The sequence below is a fragment of the Phyllobates terribilis genome, unplaced genomic scaffold, assembly GCF_046119375.1.
Source record: "Phyllobates terribilis strain yellow unplaced genomic scaffold, ASM4611937v1 Scaffold_12__6_contigs__length_324123572, whole genome shotgun sequence".
In the NCBI taxonomy this organism is placed as follows: Eukaryota; Metazoa; Chordata; class Amphibia; order Anura; family Dendrobatidae; genus Phyllobates; species Phyllobates terribilis.
The window spans coordinates 39761076-39789020 of NW_027362772.1; positions in this window are offsets into that span (position 1 = coordinate 39761076).

Below are 27945 nucleotides of genomic sequence, written 5' to 3' on the forward strand. Positions count from 1 at the left end.
TACCGTAAAAAAAACTGTAATAGTGTCTCCCTGACTGGTCAGACTTCAATATATCTAATTAAAAGAGTCTGGTGGAGGCCAGAGAAATAGAACTGTGGTTTTGCGGTTCCACCTGTCAAATCTGTGTATTATCCTGCTTTTGGCACTTTTTGCAGTAAAAAAAACTGTAATAGTGTCTCCCTGACTGGTCAGACACAAATATATCTAATTAAAAGAGTCTGGTGTCGGTCAGAGAAATAGAACTGTGGTTTTGCGGATCCACGGGTAAAATCTCTGTATTATCCTGCTTTTGGCATTTTTTGCCATTATTAACAAATGTAATAGTGTCTCCCTGACTGGTCAGACACCAATATCTCTTATTAAAAAAGTCTGGTGTAGGCCAAAGAAATACAACTGTGGTTTTGTTGTTCCACGGGTGAAATCTCTGTATTTTCCTGCTTTTGGCATTTTTTCCGTAAAAAAAACCGTAATAGTGTTTCCCTGACTGGTCAGACACCAATATATCTCTTAAAAAGAGTCTGATGTAGGCCAGATAAATAGAACTGTTGTTTTTCAGTTCCACGCGTCAAATCTCCGTGTTATCCTGCTTTTGACATTTTTTGCCATAAATAACAACTGTAATAGTGTCTCCCTGACTGGTCAGACACCAATATATCTCATTAAAAGAGTCTGATGTAGGCCAAAGAAATAGAACTGTGGTTTTGTGGTTCAACGTTTCAAATCTCTGTAGTATCCTGCTTTTCTCATTTTTTGCCATAAAAAAAAACTATATTAGTGTCTCCCTGACTGCTCAGACACCAATATATCTGTTTAAAAGAGTCTGGTGTATGCCAGAGAAATAGAACTGTGGTTTTGCAGTTCCACGTTTCAAATCTCTGTATTATCCTGCTTTTCACATTTTTTGCCATAAAAAAAAATATAATAGTGTCTCCCTGACTCGTCAGACACCAATATTTCTAATTAAAAGAATCTGGTGTAGGCCAGAGAAATAGAACTGTGATTTTGCAGTTCCACGGGTCAAATCTCTGTAATCTCCTGTTCTTGGCATTTTTTTCCATAAAAAAAAACAGGAATAGTGTCTCCCTGACTGGTCAGACACTAATATATCTGTTTAAAAGAGTCTGGTGTAGGCCAGAGAAATAGAATTGTGGTTTTGCAGTTCCACGGGTCAAATCTCTGTATTTTCCTGATTTTATCATTTTTTGCCATAAAAAAAAATTAATAGTATCTCCCTGACTGGTCAGACAACAGTATATCTAATTAAAAGAGTCTGGTGTAGGCCAGAGAAATAGAACTGTGGTTTTGTGGTTCCACGGGTCAAATAGCTGTATTATCCTGCTTTTGGCATTTTTTGCCGTAAAAAAAAACTGTAATAGTGTCTCACTGACTGGTCAGACACCGATATATCTGTATAAAAGAGTCTGGTGAAGTCAAGAGAAATAGAACTGTGGTTCTGCAGTTCCATGGGTCAAATCTCTCTATTATCCTGCTTTTGGCATTTTTTCCCATAAAAAAACTGTAGTAGTGTCTCATTGACTGGTCAGACACCAATATATCTGTATAAAAGTGTCTGGTGTATGCCAGATAAATAGAACTGTGGTTTTGCAGTTCCACGTGCCAAATCTCTGTATTATCCTGCTTTTCGCATTTTTTGCCATAAAAAAAAACTGTAATAGTGTCTCCCTGACAGGTCAGACACCAACATATCTAATTAAAAGAGTCTGGAGTAGGCCAAAGAAATAGAACTGTGGTTATGCGGTTCCATGTGTCAAATCTCTGTATTTTCCTGATTTTGGCATTTTTTGCCATAAAAAAACTGTAATAGTGTCTCCCTGACTGGTGAGACTTCAATATATCTAATGAAAGGAGTCTGGTGTTGGCCAGAGAAATAGAACTGTGGTTTTGCAGTTCCACGGGTCAAATCTCTGTATTATCCTGCTTTTGGCCTTTTTTGCTGTAAATAACAGCTGTAATAGTATTTCTCTGACTGGTCAGACACCAATATATCTAATTAAAAGTGTCTGGTGTAGGCCAGAGAAATAGATTTGTGGTTTTGTTGTTCCACGGGTGAAATCTCTGCATTTTCCTGCTTTTGGCATTTTTTCCGTAAAAAAAAACGTAATAGTGTTTCCCTGACTGGTCAGACACCAATATAGCTCTTAAAAAGAGTCTGATGTAGGCCAGATAAATAGAACTGTGGTTTGCAGTTCCACGGGTCAAATATCTGTATTATCCTGATTTTGGCATTTTTTGCTGTAAAAAAAAACTGTAATAGTGTCTCCCTGACTGGTCTGACTTCAATATATCTGTTTAAAAGAGTCTGGTGTAGGCCAGAGAAATAGTACTGCTTTTTGCAGTTCCATGGGTCAAATCTCTGTATTATGCTGCTTTTGGCACTTTTTGCAGTAAAAAACAACTGTAATAGTGTCTCCCTGACTGGTCAGACACCAATATATCTAATTAAAAGAGTCTGGTGTAGGCCAGAGAAATAGAACTGTGGTTTTGCGGTTCCACGGGTAAAATCTCTGTATTATCCTGCTTTTGGCATTTTTTGCCATTATTAACAACTGTAATAGTGTCTCCCTGACTGGTCAGACACCAATATCTCTTATTAAAAAAGTCTGGTGTAGGCCAAAGAAATACAACTGTGGTTTTGTTGTTCCATGGGTCAAATCTCTGTATTATCCTGCTTTTGGCATTTTTGCCATAAAAAAAATCCTGTAATAGTATCTCCCTGCCTGGTCAGACACCAATATATCTGTTTAAAAGAGTCTGCTGTAGGCCAGAGAAATAGAACTGTGATTTTTCAGTTCCACGGGTCACATCTCTGTATTATCCTGCTTTTGGCATTTTTTGCCCTAATTAAAACTGTAATAGTGTCTCCCTTACTGATCAGACACCAATATATTTGTTTAAAAGAGTCTGTTGTAGGCCAGAGATATAGAATTGTGGTTATGCAGTTCCATGGGTCAAATCTCTGTATTATCCTGCTTTTGGCATTTTTTGCCATAAAAAAAACCTGTAATAGTTTCTCCCTGACTGTTCAGTCACCAATATATCTAATTAAAAGAGTCTGGTGTAGGCCAGAGAAATAGAAATGTGGTTTTGTGGTTCCACTGGTTAAATCTCTGTATTATCCTGCTTTTGGCATTTTTTGCCGTAAAAAAAAACTGTAATAGTGTCTCCCTTACTGGTCAGACACCAATATATCTGTTTAAAAGGGTCTAGTGTAGTCAAGAGAAATAGAACTGTGGTTTTGCAGTTCCATGGGTCAAATCTCTGTATTATCCTGCTTTTGGCTTTTTTTTCCATAAAAAAAATGATAATAGTGTCTCCCTGACTGGTCAGACACCAATATATCTGTTTAAAAAAGTCTGGTGTAGGCCAGAGAAATAGAACTGTGGTTTTGCAGTTCCACGGGTGAAATCTCTGTATTTTTCTGCTTTTGGCATTTTTTGCCGTAATTAAAACTGTAATAGTGTCTCCCTAACTGGTCAGACACCAATATATCTGATTAAAAGAGTGTGGTTTAGGCCAGAGATATAGAACTGTGGTTTCACACTTCCATTGGTCAAATCTATGTATTATCCTGCTTTTGGCATTTTTTGCTGTTAAAAAAACGGAATTAGTGTCTCCCTGACTGCTGACTTTAATATTTCTAATTAAAATTGTCTGGTGTAGGACAAAGAAATAGAACTGTGGTTTTGCTTATCCACGGGTGAAACCTCTGTATTTTCCTGCTTTTGGCATTTTTTTGCCATAAAAAAAAACTGTAATAGTGTCTCCCTGACAGGTCAAAAACCAACAAATCTAATTAAAAGAGTCTGGTGTAGGCCAAAGAAATAGAACTGTGGTTTTGCAGTTCCACGTGTCACATCTCTGTCTTATCCTGCTTTTGGCATTTTTTGCCGTAAAAAAAACTGTAATAGTGTCCCCCTGACTGGTCATACACCAAAATATCTATTTTAAAGAGTCTGGTGTAGGCCAGAGAAATAGAATTGTGGTTTTATAGTTCCATGGGTCAAATTTATGTATTATCCTGCTTTTGGCAATTTTTCCAGTTAAAAAAACTATAATAGTGTTTCCCTGACTGGTCTGACACCAATATTTCTAATTAAAATTGTCTGGTGAGAAATATAACTGTGGTTTTGCAGTTCCATGGGTCAAATCTCTGCATTATCCTGCTTTTGCCATTTTTTGCCGTAAAAAAAACTGTAATAGTATCTCCCTGACTGGTCAGACACCAATATTTCTAATTAAAAGAGTCTGGTGTAGGCCAGAGAAATAGAAGGGTGCCTTTGCTTTTCCATGGATCAAATCTCTGTATTATTCTGCTTTTGGCATTTTTTACCGTAAAAAAAACTGTAAGAGTGTCTACCTTACTGGTCAGACATCAATATATATGTTTAAAAGAGTCTGGTGTAGTTCAGAGAAATAGAACTGTTGTTTTTCAGTTCCACGGGTCAAATCTCCGTGTTATCCTGCTTTTGGCATTTTTTGCCATAAATAACAACTGTAATAATGTCTCCCTGACTGGTCAGACACCAATATATCTCATTAAAAGAGTCTGATGTAGGCCAAAGAAATAGAACTGTGGTTTTGTGGTTCCACGTTTCAAATCTCTGTAGTATCCTGCTTTTCTCATTTTTTTGCCATAAAAAAAAACTATATTAGTGTCTCCCTGACTGGTCAGACACCAATATTTCTAATTAAAAGAATCTGGTGTAGGCCAGAGAAATAGAACTGTGATTTTGCAGTTCCACGGGTCAAATCTCTGTAATCTCCTGTTCTTGGCATTTTTTACCATAAAAAAAAACAGGAATAGTGTCTCCCTGACTGGTCAGACACTACTATATCTGTTTAAAAGAGTCTGGTGTAGGCCAGAGAAATAGCATTGTGGTTTTGCAGTTCCACGGGTCAAATCTCTGTATTATCCTGATTTTAGCATTTTTTGCCATAAAAAAACTGGAATAGTGTCTCCCTGACTGGTCAGACACTAATATATATGTTTTTAAAAGTCTTGTGTAGGTCACAGAAATATAACTCTGTTTTTTCAGTTCCATGGGTCAAATTCAAATCTCTGTATTATCCTGATTTTATCATTTTTTGCCATAAAAAAAAATTAATAGTATCTCCCTGACTGGTCAGACAACAGTATATCTAATTAAAAGAGTCTGGTGTAGGCCAGAGAAATAGAACTGTGGTTTTGTGGTTCCATGGGTCAAATAGCTGTATTATCCTGCTTTTGGTATTTTTTGCCGTAAAAAAAAACTGTAATAGTGTCTCACTGACTGGTCAGACACCGATATATCTGTATAAAAGTGTCTGGTGTATGCCAGATAAATAGAACTGTGGTTTTGCAGTTCCACTGGTCAAATCTCTGTATTATCCTGCTTTTCGCATTTTGTGCCGTAAAAAAAAACTGTAATAGTGTCTCCCTGACAGGTCAGACAACAACATATCTAATTAAAAGAGTCTGGAGTAGGCCAAAGAAATAGAACTGTGGTTTTGCGGTTCCATGGGTCAAATCTCTGTATTTTCCTGATTTTGGCATTTTTTGCCATAAAAAAACTGTAATAGTGTCTCCCTGACTGGTGAGACTTCAATATATCTAATGAAAAGAGTCTGGTGTTGGCCAGAGAAATAGAACTGTGGTTTTGCGGTTCCACGGGTCAAATCTCTGTATTATCTTGCTTATGACATTTTTTGCCCTTAAAAAAACTGTAATAGTGTGTCACTGACTGGTCAGACACCAATATATCTGTTTAAAAGAGTCTGGTGTAGTCAAGAGTAATAGAACTATGGTTTTGTGGTTCCACGGGTCAAATCTCTGTATTATCCTGCTTTTGAAATTTTTTTGCCATAAAAAAATAATAGTGTCTCCCTGACTGGTCAGACACCAGTATATCTAATTAAAAGAGTCTGGTGTAGGCCAGAGAAATAGAATTGTGGTTTTGCGGTTCCACGGGTCACATCTCTGTATTATCCTGCTTTTTGCATTTTTTGAAGTAAAAAAACTGTAATAGTGTCTAACTGACTGGTCAGACAACAATATATTTAATTAAAAGAGTCTGGTGTAGGCCAGAGAAATAGAACTGTGGTTTTGCGGTTCCACGGGTCACATCTCTGTATCATCATGCTTTTGGCCTTTTTTGCCGTAAAACACAAATGTAATAGTGTCTCCCTAACTGGTCAGGCACCAATATTTCTAATTAAAAGAGTCTGGTGTAGGCCAGAGAAATAGAACTGTGGTTTTGCGGTTCCACGGATGAAATCTCTGTATTATTCTGCTTGTGGCATTTTTTGCCATAAAAAACCTCTAATAGTGTCTCCCTGACTGGTCAGACACCAATATATCTGTTTAAAAGAGTCTGGTGTAGGCCAGAGAAATAGAACTGTGGTTTTGCAGTTCCACTGGTCAAATCTCTGTATTATCCTGCTTTTGGCATTTTTTGCTGTAAATAACAACTGTAATAGTGTCTCCCTGACTGGTCAGACACCAATATATCTCATTAAAAGAGTCTGGTGTAGGCCAAAGAAATAAACTGTGGTTTTGCTTTTCCACGGTTGAATTCTCTGTATTATCTAGCTTTTGGCATTTTTTGCCATAAAAAAAAAACTGTAACAGTGTCTCCCTTACTGGTCAGACACCAACAAATCTAATTAAAAGAGTCTGCTGTAAGTCAAAGAAATAGAACTGTGGTTTTGCAGTTCCACGGGTCATATCTCTGTATTTTCCTGCTTTTGGCTTTTTTTGCCATAAAAAAAACTTTAATAGTGTCTTCCTGACTGGTCAGACAACAATATTTCTAATTAAAATTGTCTGGTGTAGGCCAGAGAAATAGAACTGTGGTTTTGCAGTTCCATGGGTCAAATCTCTGTTTTATCCTGCTTTTGGCATTTTTTGCCGTAAAAAAAACTGTAATAGTATCTCCCTGACTGGTCAGACACCAATATTTCTAATTAAAATTGTCTGGTGTAGGCCAGAGAAATAAAACTGTGGGTTTGCAGTTCCATGGGTCAAATCTGTTTTATCCTGCTTTTGGCATTTTTTACCGTAAAAAAAACTGTAAGAGTGTCTACCTTACTGGTCAGACATCAATATATATGTTTAAAAGATTCTGGTGTAGTCCAGAGAAAGAGAACTGTCGTTTTTCAGTTCCACGGGTCAAATCTCTGTATTATCCTGCTTTTGGCATTTTTTTGCGATAAATAACAACTGTAATAGTGTCTCCCTGACTGGTCAGACACGAATATATCTGTTTAAAAAGAGTCTTGTGTAGGCCAGAGAAATAGAACTGTGGTTTTGTGGTTCCACGGGTCAAATAGCTGTATTATCCTGCTTTTGGCATTTTTTGCCGTAAAAAAAAACTGTAATAGTGTCTCACTGACTGGTCAGACACCGATATATCTGTATAAAAGAGTCTGGTGTAGTCAAGAGAAATAGAACTGTGGTTCTGCAGTTCCATGGGTCAAATCTCTCTATTATCCTGCTTTTGGCATTTTTTCCCATTAAAAAAACTGTAATAGTGTCTCACTGACTGGTCAGACACCAATATATCTGTATAAAAGTGTCTGGTGTATGCCAGATAAATAGAACTGTGGTTTTGCAGTTCCACGTGTCAAATCTCTGTATTATCCTGCTTTTCGCATTTTTTGCCGTAAAAAAACTGTAATAGTGTCTCCCTGACAGGTCAGACACCAACATATCTAATTAAAAGAGTCTGGAGTAGGCCAAAGAAATAGAACTGTGGTTTTGCGGTTCCATGGGTCAAATCTCTGTATTTTCCTGATTTTGGCATTTTTTGCCATAAAAAAACTGTAATAGTGTCTCCCTGACTGGTGAAACTTCAATATATCTAATGAAAAGAGTCTGGTGTTGGCCAGAGAAATAGAACTGTGGTTTTGCGGTTCCACGGGTCAAATCTCTGTATTATCTTGCTTATGACATTTTTTGCCCTTAAAAAAACTGTAATAGTGTGTCACTGACTGGTCAGACACCAATATATCTGTTTAAAAGAGTCTGGTGTAGTCAAGAGTAATAGAACTATGGTTTTGTGGTTCTACGGGTCAAATCTCTGTATTATCCTGCTTTTGGAATTTTTTGCCATAAAAAAATAATAGTGTCTCCCTGACTGGTCAGACACCAGTATATCTAATTAAAAGAGTCTGGTGTAGGCCAGAGAAATAGAATTGTGGTTTTGCGGTTCCACGGGTCACATCTCTGTATTATCCTGCTTTTGGCATTTTTTGAAGTAAAAAAAACTGTAATAGTGTCTACCTGACTGGTCAGACACCAATATATTTAATTAAAAGAGTCTGGTGTAGGCCAGAGAAATAGAACTGTGGTTTTGCGGTTCCACGGTTGAAATCTCTGTATTATTCTGCTTGTGGCATTTTTTGCCATAAAAAACCTCTAATAGTGTCTCCTTGACTGGTCAGACATCAATATATCTTTTTAAAAGAGTCTGGTGAAGTTCAGAGATATAGAACTGTGGTTTTACAGTTTCACGGGTCAAATCTCTGTATTATCCTGTTTTTTGCATTTTTTGAAGTAAAAAAAACTGTAATAGTGTCTACCTGACTAGTCAGACACCAATATATCTAATTAAAGGAATCTGGTGTAGGCCAAAGAAATAGAACTGTGGTTTTGCAGTTCCATGGGACAAATCTTTATATTATCCTGCTTTTTGGATTTCTTGCCTTAAAAAAACTGTAATAGTGTCTCACTAACTGGTCAGACACCAATATTTCTAATTAAAAAGGTCTGGTGTAGGCCAGAGAAATAGAACTGGGGTTTGCGGTTCCACGGGTCAAATCTCTGTATTATTCTGCTTTTGTCATTTTTTTGCCATAAAAAAAACTGTAATAGTGTCTCCCTGACTGGTCAGACACCAATATATCTACTTAATAATGTCTGGTGTACACCAGAGAAATAGAACTGTGGTTTTGCGGTTCCACGGGTCAAATCTCTGTATTATCCTGCTTTTGGCATTTATTGCCGTAAAAAAAAAAACCTGGAATAGTATCTCCCTGACTGGTCAGAAACCAATATATCTAATTAAAAGAGTATGGTGTAGGCCAGAGAAATAGAAGTGTGGTTTTGCGGTTCCACGGGTCAAATCTCTGTATTATCCTGCTTTTGGCATTTTTTAGCGTAAAAAAAAACTGTAATATTGTCTCCCTGACTGGTCAGACACCATTGTATCTGTTTAAAAGAGTCTAGTGTAGGCCAGAGTAAAAGAACTGTGGTTTTGCAGTTCCACAGGTCAAATCTCTCTATTATCCTGCTTTTGGCATTTTTTACAGTAAATAAAACTGTAATAATGTCTCTCTGACTGGTCAGACACCAATATATCTGTTTAAAAGAGTCTGGTGTATGCCAGATAGATAGAACTGTGGTTTTGCAGTACCACATGTCAAATCTCTGTATTACCTTGCTTTTAGCATTTTTTGCTGTAAAAAAAACCTGTAATAGCGTCTACCTGACTGGTCAGACACCAATATATCTAATTAAAAGTGTCTGGTATAGGCCAGAGAAATATAACTGTGGTTTTGCAGTTCCACGGTCAAATCTCTTTATTATCCTGCTTTTGGCATTTTTTCAAGTGAAAAAAACTGTAATAGCATCTCCCTGACTGGTCAGACACCAATTTATCAGTTTAAAAGAGTCAGGTGTAGGCCAGAGAAATAGAACTGTGGTTTTGAGGTTCCACGGGTCAAATCTCTGTATTATCCTACTTTTGGCAATTTTTGCCATTAAAAAAAATATATAATATTGTCTCTCTGACTGGTCAGACACCAATATATCTAATTAAAAGAGTCTGGTGCAGGCCAGAGAAATAGAACTGTGGTATTGCAGCTCCACGGGTCTAATCTCTATATTTTCCTGCTTTTTGCATTTTTTGCCATAAAAAACCACTGTAATAGTGCTTCTCTGACTGGTCAGACACCAATATATCTGTTTAAAAGTGTTTCGTGTAGGGTAGAGAAATAGAACTGTGGTTTTGCGGTTCCACGTGTCAAATCTCTGTATTATCCTGCTTTTGGCAATTTTGGCCGTAAAAAAAACTGTAATAGTGTCTCCAAGACTGGTCAGACACCAATACATCTAATTAAAAGAGTCTGGTGAAGGCCAGAGAAATAGAACTGTGGTTTTGCGGTTCCATGGGTCAAATCTCTGTATTATCCTGCTTTTGGCATTTTTTGCCATAAAAAACAACTATAATACTGTATCCCTGACTGGTCAGATACCATTATATCTAATTAAAAGAGTCTGGTGTAGGCCAGAGAAATAGAACTGTGGTTTTGCGGTTCCACTGGTGAAATCTCTGTATTATCCCTCTTTTGACATTTTTTGCCTAAAAAAAAGCTGTAATAGTGGCTACTAGAAATGAGCGGTGTTCGACTCGAACTGTTTGCCAATCTCAAATATGAGCTGTTTTGGTCGGTGTTCGAGCCGTTCGGTGAACACGAACAATTTGAAAAAAATTCGTCTGTTCGAGGTTATGTTCGATAACTGTTCGTGCACCAAAATCATAACTGGATTTTTTCTCAGTAATGCTGAAAATTAATGTTAATACGCAGTTTGAGTGTACAGCAGGGTGGGGGGAGGGGCAGGGGATGGATCTCTGCAGAAATAATGAAGATCTCCATTTTTTTTCTCTTTCCCGCATTTACAGTGGAGAGGTGCAATCTGTCAGCCTATCAGCAGCGCACACACGGAGCGAAGTGCTTTTTTTCACACAAGCAAGGGCATGTGTCATGGGCAGTGTATGTCACATGTCCTTGCCCTATAAGACCCAGCCATTTTCCCCATTGCCACCATTTTCTCACTGCTGCAGCTGCGTGTTAGACGGCACCACTGTTGCTGTGTGCGCTATACTTTCAGTGTTAATTTCAAGCCAATTTTCGCACAAATCTACAGATAGCTTGGGAGAAGGGAAAAGTTGTGATTGCAGTCCTTTTAATGACTAGGTTACATAATTTCCTATGACTTTTATCAGGCAGGTCTGTGCTCTTAAATAGATAAGTTGGGAGTAAAGACTAATTGTAATTGCAGTCCTTTTCAGGGCTAGGTTACATCAGTTCCTATCACTTTTTGCCAGGCAGGTCAGTGCCAGTGCTGTGCAAGTTTTTTTCACAGCACTTGGCTAAATCTAGCAAAGCAAATCCTTTTTGGCCTCTTGCAGTGTGAGTTGGTCAGTGGAGTAGCGTATCTGTGTTGCAAGCTACAACAACTGTGATAAGAATACAAATTTTTTTACTGCACCTAGTGAATAGAGATGAGCGTTGTTCTACTCGAACTGTTCGCCAATCTCAAATTCGAGCTGTTTTGGGCGGTGTTCGAGCCGTTCGGCGAACACGAACAATTTGAGAAAAATTCGGCTGTTCGAGGTTATGTTCGATAACTGTTCGTGCACCAAAATCATAACTGGATTTTTTCTCAGTTGTGACGAAAATTAATGTTAATACGTAGTTTGAGTGTACAGCGGGGTGGGGGGAGGGGCAGAGGATGGATCTCTGCAGGAACAATGAAGATCTCCATTTTTTTTTTCTCTTTCCCGCATTTACAGTGGGGAGGTGCAATCTGTCAGCCTATCAGCAGTGCACACACGGAGCGAAGTGCTTTTTTTCACACAAGCAAGGGCATGTGTCATTGGCAGTGTATGTCACATGTCCTTGCCCTATAAGACCAAGCCATTTTCCCCGTCGCCACCATTTTCTCACTGCTGCAGCTGCGTGTTAGACGGCACCGCTGTTGCTGTGTGCGCTATACCTTATTAATTTCAAGCCAATTTTCGCACAAATCTACAGATAGCTTGGGAGTAGGGAATAGTTGTGATTGCAGTCCTTTTAAGGACTAGGTTACAGCATTTCCTACGACTTTTATCAGGCAGGTCTGTGCTCTTAAATAGATAGATTGTGGGAGTAAAGACTAATTGTAATTGGAGTCCTTTTCACGACTAGGTTACATCAGTTCCTATCAGTTTTTGCCAGGCAGGTCTGTGCCACTGCTGTGCAAGTTTTTTTCACAGCATTTGGCTGAATCTAGCAAAGCTAATCCTTTTTGGCCTATTGCAGAGTGTGTTAGTCAGTGGAGTAGCCTATCTGTGTTGCAAGATATATCACCTGTGTATAGAATACCAATTTTTTTACTGCACCTAGTGAAGTAAAAACTTTTGGGCATAGCATCATTCTATTAGTCCATCTATACTGACCTCCATCAGGTTGCAAATTGAATATAATTTTTTTCTGCATCTAGCTCTGAAAAAATATTGGGCTTCTAGCTGTGTGTGGGACTTGTTGTATTAGTCCATCTATACTGACCTCCATCAGGTTGCAAACTGCATATATTTTTTTCTTCATCTACCTCTGAAAAAATATTGTGCTTCTAGCTGTGTGTGGGGCTTGTTCTATTAATCCATCTATACAGACCTCCATCAGGTTGCAAACTGAATATATTTTTTTCTGCATCTACCTCTGAAAAAATATTGGGCTTCTAGCTGTGTGTGGGACTTGTTGTATTAGTCCATCTATACTGACCTCCATCAGGTTGCAAATTAAATATAATTTTTTTCTGCATCTAGCTCTGAAAAAATATTGGGCTTCTAGCTGTGTGTGGGACTTGTTGTATTAGTCCATCTATACTGACCTCCATCAGGTTGCAAACTGAATATATTTTTTTCTGCATCTACCTCAGAAAAAATATTGGGCTTCTAGCTGTGTGTGGGACTTGTTGTATTAGTCCATCTATACTGACCTCCATCAGGTTGCAAACTGAATATATTTTTTCTGCATCTACCTCTGAAAAAATATTGGGCTTCTAGCTGTGTGTGGGACTTGTTCTATTAATCCATCTATACAGACCTCCATCAGGTTGCAAACTGAATATATTTTTTTCTGCATCTACCTCTGAAAAAATATTGGGCTTCTAGCTGTGTGTGGGACTTGTTGTATTAGTCCATCTATACTGACCTCCATCAGGTTGCAAACTTAATATATTTTTTTCTGCATCTACCTCTGAAAAAATATTGGGCTTCTAGCTGTGTGTGGGACTTGTTCTATTAATTCATCTATACAGACCTCCATCAGGTTGCAAACTGAATATATTTTTTTCTGCATCTACCTCTGAAAAAATATTGGGCTTCTAGCTGTGTGTGGGACTTGTTGTATTAGTCCTTCTATACTGACCTCCATCAGGTTGCAAACTGAATATATTTTTTTCTGCATCTACCTCTGAAAAAATATTGGGCTTTTAGCTGTGTGTGGGACTTGTTGTATTAGTCCATCTATACTGACCTCCATCAGGTTGCAAACTGAATAAATTTTTTTCTGCATCTACCTCTGAAAAAATATTGGGCTTCTAGCTGTGTGTGGGACTTGTTCTATTAATCCATCTATACAGACCTCCATCAGGTTGCAAACTGAATATATTTTTTTCTGCATCTACCACTGAAAAAATATTGGGCTTCTAGCTGTGTGTGGGACTTGTTGTATTAGTCCATCTATACTGACCTCCATCAGGTTGCAAACTGAATATATTTTTTTTCTGCATCTACCTCTGAAAAAATATTGGGCTTCTAGCTGTGTGTGGGACTTGTTCTATTAATCCATCTATACAGACCTCCATCAGGTTGCAAACTGAATATATTTTTTTCTGCATCTACCACTGAAAAAATATTTGGCCTTCTAGCAGTGTGTGGGACTTTCTCTATTAGTCCATCTATACTGACCTCCATCAGGTTGCAAATTAAAAATAATTTTTATCTGCATCTAGCTCTGAAAAAATATTTGGCCTTCTAGCAGTGTGTGGGACTTTCTCTATTAGTCCATCTATACTGACCTCCATCAGGTTGCAAATTGAATATAATTTTTTTCTGCATCTAACCCAGCCAATAGTTTTGGCCTAATACCACAGTTTGGCCACTCAGCTCTGCACGGTTCCCATCCATTGTTTTTTTGTGCAAACAACTCCAGAGTTGTTAATTAGTTAACCACCAAAATGAGTGGAAAAAGGCCTGCTGCTGGTGGAAAGGGGAATAGGCGTGTTGGGAAGGGGAAAAAAGGTTGTGTCCGTGGGGTAGGTGTTAAAGCAACAGTAACATCTGCAGAAGAAAGACCATCTTCCAGCCAAACTAAAATGTCTACTTCTTTTAGCGGACAATGTGATAAGATCCCTTTCTTACGGCCACGCCAATCGCTACAAATTCCAGATGAGGCACAAAAACAGTAGGTGCTTCAACGGATATCAAGTGCTCCTTTAAGTGGGCTCTCCTCCACATCAACTTCAACATCACAAATACTCCAGTCCTCAAGGTGTCACCCCAATCGCACTTGCTTCCTCACAGCTCCCAAATCTCCAGCTGCCCATCTGAGTATGAGGTAGAACAGATGGTTGAGTCTGCAGAGCTGTTTACTCATACTATAGCCTGGGAATCAGAGGTCGACTCCAGCGCTTCTGTGAATCCAGACGAGGAAATGATCTGCACTGATGCCCAGAATCTTTATGAGTCAAATCCAGGACCAGACGCAGAAGGTTCTGACCATAATGTAGACCCTCATTCCCAAACTGTAACTCCTGTTGGTGGAGACAATGAGGAAGACGATGATAAGACTCAAATACCTGATTGGAGCGACAACTTTAGTTTTTTGTCAGGGCAGGAACAGGTTGGCTCTGAGGATGACGGGTGTGATAACGCACAGGGTGATGATGATGAGGTTGGAGATCCCACTTACTGTCAACCCACATTCAGCCAAGAGATGAGGTCAGCAGAGGAGGTGGAGGAAGATGCTAGTGACGACGAGGTCAGGTTGCACCTTCCTGGACAGAGACGTAGTACTGGAAGCACGTCAACAACTGCATCCTCAAACACAACTCTGCCTCTCACCACAAGTCGTGGTGGCTCTTCAGGTCGCATGGGTGCTAAGCCTTGCATAGCCTGGGCATTTTTTCAGATCGATAAAGATGATCCAACTCGTGTTATCTGTAACATTTGTCAGCAAAAGCTAAGTAGAGGCCAAAAAATACATAGTTTGAGTACTTCATGCATGAACCGGCACATGGACATGAGGCATAAGTTGCAGTGGGAAGCTCAGTGTGCAACAATGCGGCCTAGCCGGCCGGGCCAACCACCGTCTGCCATATCTTGTGCATCCGCGGCCTCTTCATCCTCTGTGACTGGGGGGACAGTAGTCACACCTGTTTTGGGGCGCAGACCTGCCACCTCTTTACCCGCAACAGTCAGCGTGATTGACAGGTCATCATTTTCTTTGGAGGTGGTAACACCAGCTGGTGTTGAGCGCTGTCCGACATCGATAGCACCACCTTTGGATCAAGGCAACCTAACATGTCCGCCTGCATCTTCCTCACAGACTGGCAGTTTGCCGGGGACACCCTTATCAACCCCGTCTAAGCACAATAGCCAGCCCTCGGTCCCTCAGATGTGGACAAGTAAAAGACCATTTCCTCCCAGCCATGAGAAAGCTAAGAGGTTGAATTTCACCATCTGCAAGTTCTTGGCTACAGAAATGCTGCCTTTCCGCCTGGTGGACACAGAGGATTTTCGAGACCTTTTGTCCGTCGCAGTGCCCCAGTACCAGATGCCCAGTCGGCACTACTTCTCAAAGAGAGGTGTGCCTGCGCTCCACCAGCATGTCCCACACAACATCACCGCTTCTTTGAGAAACTCTGTGTGTGACAGGGTGCATTTCACCACAGACACTTGGACGAGTAGGCATGGACAGGGGCGTTACATGTCGCTGACTGGGCACTGGGTAACTATGGTGACAGCAGGACAAGGGGCTGCTGTCCAAGTCTTGCCGTCCCCACGAGTTGTGCGTCAATCCTCTTTATGCAAAGTTCCTCCACTGCTTCTGCCTCCTCAACCTCCTCTCGGTCTTCCACCTGCACCCAAAGCCTGTCTGGTCATGCCACAAGCTTTCTAACTGTGCAGAAGGGATCCTGCACACCTCCTTACTATGCTGGCAGTAGGGCTCAACGTCATCAGGCGGTTTTTACATTGAAATGTCTGGGAAATGTGAGTCACACAGCTGAGGAGTTGTGGTCAGCTCTGGAGAACCAATTTCATGAATGGTTGTCTCCACTGGACCTGAAACCAGGGAAGGCAGTGTGCGACAATGCTGCAAACCTGGGTGCGGCCCTTCGCCGGGGCAATGTCACACACGTGCCTTGTATGGCTCACGTGTTGAACCTGGTTGTCCAGCAATTTTTAGCCCACTATCCCAGACTAGACGGCCTTCTGCAGAGGGCACGGTCGCTGTGTGCTCACTTTCGCCGTTCGCATCCCGCAGCTCAGCGACTTACATCTCTACAAAAGTCGTTGGGCCTGCCACTTCACCGGCTAAAATGCGATGTGCCTACCCGGTTGAATTCAACTCTGCACATGTTGCAGCGACTGTGGCAGCACCGACAAGCCCTGGTGCAATACGTTCTGACGTATAGCCTGGGCCAACGAGATCCAGAGGTGGGGCAAATCACGCTGGAGGAGTGGTCTCAGATCAGGGACCTATGCACCCTTCTGCACAGTTTTGAAATGGCGACGAAGATGTTTAGTGCTGACGATGCCATTATCAGCATGACTATTCCGGTGATTTACATGCTGGAGCACATGTTAAACAGAATTCGGAGTCAGGTGGTGGCACAAGAGGAGGTGGAGGAAGTAGAGGAGGAGGAGTTGTATGCGGAAGGGCTAACATCTGCAAGGTCCAGACGGTCGGCAGCACCAAGGCGGCAGGCATGTGAGGGTGGGGGGATGGTTTTACCAGGGCGCATGGTAGCAGCCAAACTAGTGAGGAAGGTGCAGGAGCCCAGGAAGAAGTGGAGGACGAACTGATGGAAGACTCATCAGATGAGGGAGACCTTGATCACATTTCTGTTGTGCGAGGTTGGGGGGAGAGGACAGAGGAAGGAAGCATGATTGTTACCTCGCCACCAACACAACAGGGACTTGGTGCTCCTGGATGCGCAACACACATGAGTGCCTTCTTGCTGCACTACCTGCAACATGACCCTCGAATTGTGAGAATTAGAAATAATCCTGACTACTGGGTTGCCACACTGTTAGATCCCCGGTACAAAAGTAAATTTGCAGAAATTATTCCTGCCATAGAAAGGGATGCACGCATGCAGGAGTATCAGCATAGACTGTTGCAGAATCTTACATGTGCTTTTCCACAAAATACCAGTGGTGCACGTAGTGAATCTCACATTTCCAACTTGCCAACCGTGGGACCGTCAAGTGTTCAGCACTCAAACCGTAACAGAACCACAGTATCTGCTGGTAACATCAATTTTGCGGAATCATTTCACCACTTTTTTAGCCCATCCTTTGCAAGGCCACAGGAGACAAGAAGTCTGACACATAGTCAACGCCTAGAGACGATGGTACAGGAGTACCTCCAAGTAAACATTGAAGCCACGACTGTGTCACTGGACCCTTGCTCTTTTTGGGCTTCCAATCTGGATAAATGGCCGGAGCTAGCCACTTACGCCTTGGAGATCTTGTCATGCCCCGCAGCCAGTGTTCTGTCTGAACGTGTGTTCAGTGCTGCTGGTGGTGTGCTGACAGATAACCGCACGCTGCTCTCCACTGATAATGTAGACAGACTCACGTTCATAAAGATGAACAAATCATGGATCCGAAACGACTTTTCTACCCCTGTGTCATCCTGGGGAGAGTAAAAGCTTGATGATTGGTTAAAATCACCCTACCAACCGTTTTAAGCTTTCAAATTACTAATCATGTTTATCTGTATCTTGGCTGGAAAATAATTTGGGCTTTGTAGCAGTGTGCAGCACTGATTCTATTAGGCCATCTATAATAAGCTCCACCAGATTTAAAAATACTAATCATGTTTATCTGTATCTTGACTGGAAAATAATTTGGGCTTTGTAGCAGTGTGCAGCACTGATCCTATTAGGCCATCTGTACTAAAGCTTCACCAGATTTAAAATTAATAATAATTTTTAGCTGCATCTAGCCCGGAAAATAATTTTGGGGCTCCGAGATGCGCAAGACACATAAGTGCCTTCTTGCTGCACTACCTGCAGCATGACCCTCATATTGTCAGAATTCGAAGTAATCATGACTACTGGGTTGCCACACTCTTAGATCCCCCAAACTTTTCGATCAACCTTTTCATTTTAATAAAGACCAAAAAAATGGTCATTTTTGAAATTATAAGCATTAGCAGGTTGTTAGAAACTGAAATCAAACAGTTTTCAACTTAAAACTTTATTCTAGGTGATGTTACATTTTCACATAGGACCCCTTGTTCGAAAGGAGCTTCTGAACTCTCTCGTCCATTGAATTTGTCAGGTTTTGGATGGTTTCTGCTTCAATTGTTTTGCATGAGGACAGAATACCCTCCCAGAGCTGTTGCTTAGATGTGAACTGCCTCCCGCCATCATGGACACTCCTTTTAATGATGCTCCAAAGGTTCTGAATGGGGTAGAGGTCAGGGGAGCATGGGGGTCACACCATAAGTTTGTCCCCTTTTATGCCCATATCAGCCAGAGATGCAGATGTTTTATGTGCAGCATGAGATGGTGCATTATCATGCAGAAAAATTATCTTGCTGTGAAATACACGGTTCTTCTTCTTGAACCATGGCAGGAAGTGCTGTTTGAGAAAATCCACATACATTATGGAGTTCATCTTTAGCGCCTTCAGGGATCCTAAAGGGGCCGACAATCTCTCTCCCCATGATTCCAGCCAAAAACATTACTCCACCTCCTCCTTGTTGGCGCTGTAGCCTTGTTTGCGTGGGGTGTCCATCAACCAGCCATCCTCCACTCCATCCATCTGGACCATCGAGCGCTGCACGGCACTCATCCGTGAACAAAACAGTTTTGAAATCAGTCTTCATGTAATGTTTGGCCCACTGGAGCCGTTTCTGCTTGTGTGAAGTGGATAGAGGAGGTCGACAGGATGGCGTATGCACAGCTGCAAACCTCTGAAGGACCCTGCATCTTGTTGTTCGGGGGACGTTGGAGGCACCAGCAGCTTCAAAAACTTGTCTGCTGCTATGACAAGGCTTTTTTGCCGCTGCTCTTTCAACCTGACGTAATTGCCTGTAGGAAAGAGTCCTCAATTTGCCCTTATCAGCACGCACACGTGTGTACTGTGAATCAGCTACATACTTCTTGATTGCCAAGACACTTCATCCTGATCATCGCACAATGTTGATTGTAGTCATGCCTTGACCTAAACACTCCACAATTTGTTGCTTCTCAGCAGCCGACACATCCTTTTTCTTTCCCATTTTGGCAGAAAATGTAGGCTGCTTAATAATGTGAGACAGCCTTCTTAAGTAGTCTTGCCTTTCATTGGACACACCTGCCAAACTAATTAGCACAGGTGTCTGCAATTGCTTACAGTGATATAAAGAGCCCTGACACACATCACCATCAATGAGTTTAACTGACAAACAAATTCTTCCCTTATCACTCCTAAACACTTTTTGCATAATAATTTGGAACACAGTGTACATGTGCTTTTCCACAAAACACCAGTGGTTCACGTAGTGAATCTTACAGTTCTAACTTGCCAACCGTGGTCTGTATGGAGTTGCTCAATAAAGGGCCCAAAATTAAGATAACATAGATGGGAGAGGTCTCTATGAATAGGAATTCCTAAGTATTTGATACCCTGTGAGGGCCAGGCAAAGGGAAAGTTGGACTGGATGGAATCCTATATGGATTTGGGGAGGGAGACATCGAGGGCCTCAGACTTCGCTGCATTGATTTTAAAATTTGACCATGTAACAAAGTGATCTATTTCAGCCATAACAGCGTGGATGGATATATGTGATTGAGTGATATATACTAGGACATCATCAGCAAATAGAGAGCACTTGTACTCGGTGCCTCCCACCTCAATCCACCTAATATTGGGGTTATGGCGAATTGATGAGAGCAGGTGCTCCGTCACTAGGATGTATAAGAGAGGGGACAGAGAACATCCCTGCCTTGTCCCATTGGTGATTGTGAAAGGTGATGAAAATGTTCTGACGCGCCCCCTGGGCCTTGGGACACCCGGAGCCGGACCCTTTTTGGTGGATGCTGGTGGTTGTAGTCTCCGTGGCGGCAACCCTGTTCCGTGGCTCAGGGCGGTCAAACCAGTGGCGGAACTATTTATGTGGTTTTGATGTTTAAATGTCCGACTACGCCATCCGTGGATTGCGGTCTGAGTGAACCGCCGCTCCAGGGCAGACCGCTGAGGCTGGTGTTGTGGGTGCAGCAGAGCGTAGCATAACTCCCCACGGGAGGAGTATAGCCTCAGGGCAGTGTATGCGGAGGATGGGGGTGATGGTGCAGGGCAGCAGCAGTAATGACACGGAGTCAGTGATGCAGTCCAGGGCCTTTACTCACAGTTCTTATTATCCAGACCACATCTGCAGGTAACGGCTGCACACGTCGTACTGTGCTCACCAGGTGAGGGGCTCAGACAACTCCCAGATAACTTTGGAGTGCTTCACAGGACCCCCTTTGTGTGTCCTTTGTCTGGCCTTTCCTACCAACCCTTCTGTCCGGCTGCCTCGGGCCTCCTCTTGGTAAACTTGGCGCCAGTTTCCCTGACCCTATGTGGTGCCTTCCTAGCGGGTGTAGCGAGGGGCTGCGCCACATAAAATGTCACAGCCTCCTGTTTCTAGCTGAGGGTCGTTTCCTGCCTCCACTAGTTTCGGGGACCGGTCTCCCCCTTTGGCCTGACCCCTCCACGCAGGTGGATTCGGGCGTGCGGTGGCGACTCGCCCGTCAGCACACCTGAGATCCCTTCGTTCCTCGTTCCTGGAGCCTTCTCCGCTCCTCTTCCTTCCTTCTCCCTCTTCCAGGCCTGGGCCTCTGTTACTAGGCCCGCCTCCGGAGCAGAGCTCATGCAGAGCCCCTGCTCCCTGCCACTTCTGCTCAGACTTCTCTGCACTGAACTAAGATGGTGCCCACCTTTTATACTCCCTTCTCATTGCACCCAGGAACTGCTTCCTCCCTGCTCCTGCACTACAGGGTTCCCCTTCCTCAGTGTTCCCTCCCCCACTGTCGTGCCCATCTCAGGGGCATATTGGTCGCCCTGCCCCACGGCAATGTGGTGTAATGCATGCAGGTGTCGGGTCCTGATCCACACTACATCCTTACCTGAGAGTGAGATATCACACCTCTGGGTGAGGTGCAATACCTCTGTAGCAACCGAGCCCTCAGGGTGCTACAGTTCCATTTATCTTCAGCCTAGGTGACGTATTGCGATACAGGGCCGTGATTTTGGCTATAAAAGGGTCCCCTAGACCCCTACCCCAAGCTTTTTAAGAGAATCATATATGGCGTGCCAGGAGACTCTATGGAATGCTTTCTCAGCATCCAACGAGAGTATCTAATTACAAATTTTTAACTGCATCTAGCCCAGGAAATACTTTGTGCCTAGTAGCAGGGTCTGCTAGTCAGCGGATTATCCCGGCTGTTAAGCAAGCTACACCACCTGAAGTTTGGACACTTCATTTTTTCAAAGGAAATGCTTCGGGACCACGGGATACTCAGTGAAGAGCATCAGGGGGCACCCCAAGGCATAGGGGCTCGGACTGGCAGTAGGATGCCTTGCGGTGGACAGCCGAGCTCGATCCTTATAAAAGCTTTTTAACTGCAGCAGCTTTAGTGGACGCTACTGGAGCTGGAATTACGCGGCTGCCGGCATGAGACTTGCCCTCCAATAGATCCTTGTAAATGGATTTAAAGTGTATTTATTCAAATTAGAGAGACAATTTAAATTAAAAAGCTTAGAGCTGCCTCCACCACAGGGGGGCTCGCTCGACCCACCAGCGGACAGGCACCAGTATTGGGAGAGGGGTCTGGCCGTCAGGGTTCACCGCGGCTCTGGCACAAACCCGGCGACACGGAGGTGGCACGGGCAGGAGCGGACTGAACGTGTCGGCTTCTCACTTTTTGGATTTTAGAAGGGCATGACATGCCTATATCTGTGTCTTCCCCTCCTTTTACTCCTCCACCTCTTTTCTTTTCGCATGACTATATGTACTTGTCACTTTTCCATGTGTTAGTTGTGTCTTCTGAGCAGTTTGTCAGCTTTTGGACACCTTTGAAGGTGTTTTCTATGTGTTTCTATGTGTTTTTGTTTGCCTGCCATTGGTTTTAACGGTGTTCGAAGGTGTTCGACGAACAGTTCGACGAACAGTTCGGCTAACACACGGGTGTTTGACGAACCGAACCGAACTCGAACACTACGGGGGTGGCTCAACACTACTAGTGAAGTAAAAACTTTTGGGCATAGCATCATTCTATAAGTCCATTTATACTAACCTCCACCAGATTTCAAATTCAAAATAATTTTTATCTGCATATAGCTCTGAAAAAATATTTGGGCTTGGGCTTGTAGCAGTGTGTGGGACTTGTTCTATTAGTCCATCTATACTAACCTCCAGCATGTTGCAAATTCAAAATAATTTTTATCTGCATCTAGTTCTGAAAAAATAATTCGGCTTGTAGCAATGTGTGGGAAATGTTCTATTAGTCCATCAATACTATCCTCCGCCAGGTTGCAAATTCAATATATTTTTTTTCTGCATCTAGCTCTGAAAAAATATTTTGGCTTGTAGCAGTGTGTGGGACTTGTTCTATTAGTCCATCTATACTACACTCCACCAGGTTGCAAATTCAAAATATTTCTTTTCTGAATCTAACTCTGAAAAAATATTTGGGCTTGGACTTGTAGCGGTGTTTGGGACTTGTTCTATTATTCCATCTATATTAACCTCCACCAGGTTGCAAATTCAAAATAATTTTTATATGCATCTAGCTCTGAAAAAATATTTCGGCTTGTAGCAGTGTGTGGGACTTGTTCTATTAGTCAATCTATACTATCCTCCACCAGGTTGCAAATTCAAAATAATTTTTATCTGCATCTAGCTCTGAAAAAAAATTTCGGCTTGTAGCGGTGTGTGGGAATTGTTCTATTAGTCCATCTATACTAACCTCCACCAGGTTGCAAATTCAAAATAATTTTTATCTGCATCTAGCTCTGAAAAAATATTTTGGCTTGTAGCAGTGTGTGGGACTTGTTCTATTAGTCTATCTATACTAACCTCCACCAGGCTGCTAATTCAAAATAATTTTATCTGAATCCAGCTCTGAAAAAATATTTCGGCTACTAGCAGTGTGTGGGACTTGTTCTCTTAATCCATCTATACTAACCTCCACCAGGTTGTAAATTCAAAATATTTTTTATCTGCATCTAGCTCTGAAAAAATATTTCGGCTTGTAGCAGTGTGTGGGACTTGTTCTATTAGTCCATCTATACTAACCTCCACCAGGTTGCAAATTCAATATAATTTTTTTCTGCATCTAGCTGTGAAAAAATATTTTGGCTTGTAGGAGTGTGTGGGACTTGTTCTATTAGTCCATCTATACTAACCTACACCAGGTTGCAAATTCAAAACAATTTTTATCTGCATCTAGCTCTGAAAAAATATTTCGGCTTGCAGCAGTGTGTGGGACTTGTTCTATTAGTCCATCTATACTAACCTCCACCAGGTTTCAAATTCAAAATAATTTTTATCTGCATCTAGCTCTGAAAAAATATTTGGGCTTGGGCTTGTAGCGGTGTGTGGCACTTTTTCTATTAGTCCATCTATACTAACCTACACCAGGTTGCAAATTCAAAATAATTTTTATCTGCATCTAGCTCTGAAAAAATACTTTGGCTTGTAGCTTGTGTGTGGGACTTGTTCTATTAGTCCATATATCCTAACCTCCACCAGGTTGCAAATTCAAAATAATTTTTATCTGCATCTAGCTCTGAAAAAATATTTCGGCTTACAGCAGTGTGTGGGACTTGTTCTATTAGTCCATCTATACTAACCTTTACAGGTTGCTAATTCAAAATAATTTTTATCTGCATATAGCTCTGAAAAAATATTTGGGCTTGGGCTTGTAGCGGTGTGTGAGACTTGTTCTATTAGTCAATCTAAACTAACCTCCACCAGGTTGCAAATTCAAAATGATTTTTACCCGCATCTAGCTCTGAAAAATATTTCGGCTTGTAGCAGTGTGTGTGACTTGTTGTATTAGTCCATCTATACTAACCTCCACCAGGTTGCAAATTCAAAATAATTTTCACCTGCATCTAGCTCTGAAAAAATATTTCAGCTTGTAGCAGTGTGTGTGACTTGTATTAGTCCATCTATACTAACCTCCACGAGATTGCAAATTGAATATAATTTTTTTCTGCATCTAGCTCTGAAAAAATATTTTGGCTTGTAGCAGTGTGTAGGGATTTGTTCTATTAGTCCATCTATACTAACCTCCATCAAGTTGAAAAATTCAAAATTATTTTTATCTGCATCTAGCTCTGAAAAAATATTTGAGCTTGGGCTTGTAGCGGTGTGTGGGACTTGTTCTATTAGTCCATCTAAACGATCCTCCACCAGGTTGCAAATTCAAAATAATTTTCATCTGCATCTAGCTTTGAAAAAAATATTTTTGCTTGTAGCGGTGTTTGGGACTTGTTCTATTAGTCCATCTATACTAAACTCCATCAGGTTGCAAATTCAAAATAATTTTTATCTGCATCTAACCCTGAAAAAATATTTCGGCTTGTAACAGTGTGTGGGACTTGTGCTATTACTCCATCTATACTAACCTCCAGCAGGTTGCAAATTCAAAATAATTTTTATCTGCATCTAGCTCTGAAAAAATATTTTGCCTAGTAGAGGTGTGTGGGGCTTGTTCTATTAGTCCATCTAAACTAACCTCCACCAGGTTGCAAATTCAAAATAATTTTTATCTGCATCTAGCTCTGAAAAAATATTTTGGCTTGTAGCAGTGTGTGGGACTTGTTCTATTAGTCTATCTATACTAACCTTCACTAGGTTGCAAAATCAAAATAATTTTTATCTGCATCTAGCTCTGAAAAAATATTTTGGCTTGTAGCGGTGTGTGGGACTTGTTCTATTAGTCCATCTATACTAACCTCCACCAGGTTGCAAATTCAAAATAATTTTTATCTGCATCTAGCTCTGAAAAAATATTTTGGCTTGTAGCAGTGTGTGGGACTTGTTCTATTAGTCTATCTATACTAACCTCCACCAGGCTGCTAATTCAAAATAATTTTATCTGAATCCAGCTCTGAAAAAATATTTCGGCTACTAGCAGTGTGTGGGACTTGTTCTCTTAATCCATCTATACTAACCTCCACCAGGTTGTAAATTCAAAATATTTTTTATCTGCATCTAGCTCTGAAAAAATATTTCGGCTTGTAGCAGTGTGTGGGACTTGTTCTATAAGTCCATCTATACTAACCTCCACCAGGTTGCAAATTCAATATAATTTTTTTCTGCATCTAGCTGTGAAAAAATATTTTGGCTTGTAGGAGTGTGTGGGACTTGTTCTATTAGTCCATCTATACTAACCTACACCAGGTTGCAAATTCAAAACAATTTTTATCTGCATCTAGCTCTGAAAAAATATTTCGGCTTGCAGCAGTGTGTGGGACTTGTTCTATTAGTCCATCTATACTAACCTCCACCAGGTTTCAAATTCAAAATAATTTTTATCTGCATCTAGCTCTGAAAAAATATTTGGGCTTGGGCTTGTAGCGGTGTGTGGCACTTTTTCTATTAGTCCATCTATACTAACCTACACCAGGTTGCAAATTCAAAATAATTTTTATCTGCATCTAGCTCTGAAAAAATACTTTGGCTTGTAGCTTGTGTGTGGGACTTGTTCTATTAGTCCATATATCCTAACCTCCACCAGGTTGCAAATTCAAAATAATTTTTATCTGCATCTAGCTCTGAAAAAATATTTCGGCTTACAACAGTGTGTGGGACTTGTTCTATTAGTCCATCTATACTAACCTTTACAGGTTGCTAATTCAAAATAATTTTTATCTGCATATAGCTCTGAAAAAATATTTGGGCTTGGGCTTGTAGCGGTGTGTGAGACTTGTTCTATTAGTCAATCTAAACTAACCTCCACCAGGTTGCAAATTCAAAATGATTTTTACCCGCATCTAGCTCTGAAAAATATTTCGGCTTGTAGCAGTGTGTGTGACTTGTTGTATTAGTCCATCTATACTAACCTCCACCAGGTTGCAAATTCAAAATAATTTTCACCTGCATCTAGCTCTGAAAAAATATTTCAGCTTGTAGCAGTGTGTGTGACTTGTATTAGTCCATCTATACTAACCTCCACGAGATTGCAAATTGAATATAATTTTTTTCTGCATCTAGCTCTGAAAAAATATTTTGGCTTGTAGCAGTGTGTAGGGATTTGTTCTATTAGTCCATCTATACTAACCTCCACCAAGTTGAAAAATTCAAAATTATTTTTATCTGCATCTAGCTCTGAAAAAATATTTGAGCTTGGGCTTGTAGCGGTGTGTGGGACTTGTTCTATTAGTCCATCTAAACGATCCTCCACCAGGTTGCAAATTCAAAATAATTTTCATCTGCATCTAGCTTTGAAAAAAATATTTTGGCTTGTAGTGTTGTTTGGGACTTGTTCTATTAGTCCATCTATACTAACCTCCACGAGGTTGCAAATTCAAAATCATTTTTATCTGCATCTAGCTCTGAAAAAATATTTCGGCTTGTAGTGGTGTATGGGACTTGTTCTATTAGTCCATCTATACTAAACTCCATCAGGTTGCAAATTCAAAATAATTTTTATCTGCATCTAATCCTGAAAAAATATTTCGGCTTGTAACAGTGTGTGGGACTTGTGCTATTACTCCATCTATACTAACCTCCAGCAGGTTGCAAATTCAAAATAATTTTTATCTGCATCTAGCTCTGAAAAAATATTTTGCCTAGTAGAGGTGTGTGGGGCTTGTTCTATTAGTCCATCTAAACTAACCTAAACCAGGTTGCAAATTCAAAATAATTTTTATCTGCATCTAGCTCTGAAAAAATATTTTGGCTTGTAGCAGTGTGTGGGACTTGTTCTATTAGTCTATCTATACTAACCTACACTAGGTTGCAAAATCAAAATAATTTTTATCTGCATCTAGCTCTGAAAAAATATTTTGGCTTGTAGCGGTGTGTGGGACTTGTTCTATTAGTCCATCTATCCTAACCTCCACCAGGTTGCATTTTCAAAATAATTTTTATCTGCATCTAGCTCTGAAAAAATATTTCGGCTTATAGCAGTGTGTGGGACTTGTTGTATTAGTACATCTATACTAACCTTTACAGGTTGCTAATTCAAAATAATATTTATCTGCATATAGCTCTGAAAAAATATTTGGGCTTGGGCTTGTAGCGGTGTGTGAGACTTGTTCTGTTAGTCAATCTATACTAACCTCCACCAGGTTGCAAATTCAAAATAATTTTTACCCGCATCTAGCTCTGAAAAAATATTTTGGCTTGTAGCAGTGTGTGGGACTTGTTCTATTAGTCCATCTATACTAACCTCCACCAGGTTGCATATTCAAAATAATTTTCACCTGCATCTAGCTCTGAAAAAATATTTCAGCTTGTAGCAGTGTGTGTGACTTGTTGTATTAGTCAATCTATACTAACCTCCACGAAGTTGCAAATTGAATATAAGTTTTTTCTGCATCTAGCTCTGAAAAAATATTTCGGCTTATAGCAGTGTGTGGGACTTGTTCAATTAGTCCATCTATACTAACCTCCACCAAGTTGCAAATTCAAAATAATTTTTATCTGCATCTAGCTCTGAAAAAATATTTGGGCTTGGGCTTGTAGCGGTGTGTGGGACTTGTTCTATTAGTCAAACTATACTAACCTCCACCAGGTTGCAAATTCAAAATAATTTTTACCCGCATCTAGCTCTGAAAAATTATTTCGGCTTGTAGCAGTGTGTGGGACTTGTTCTATTAGTCCATCTATACTAACCTCCACCAAGTTGCAAATTCAAAATATTTTTTATCTGCATCTAGCTCTGAAAAAATTTTTGGGCTT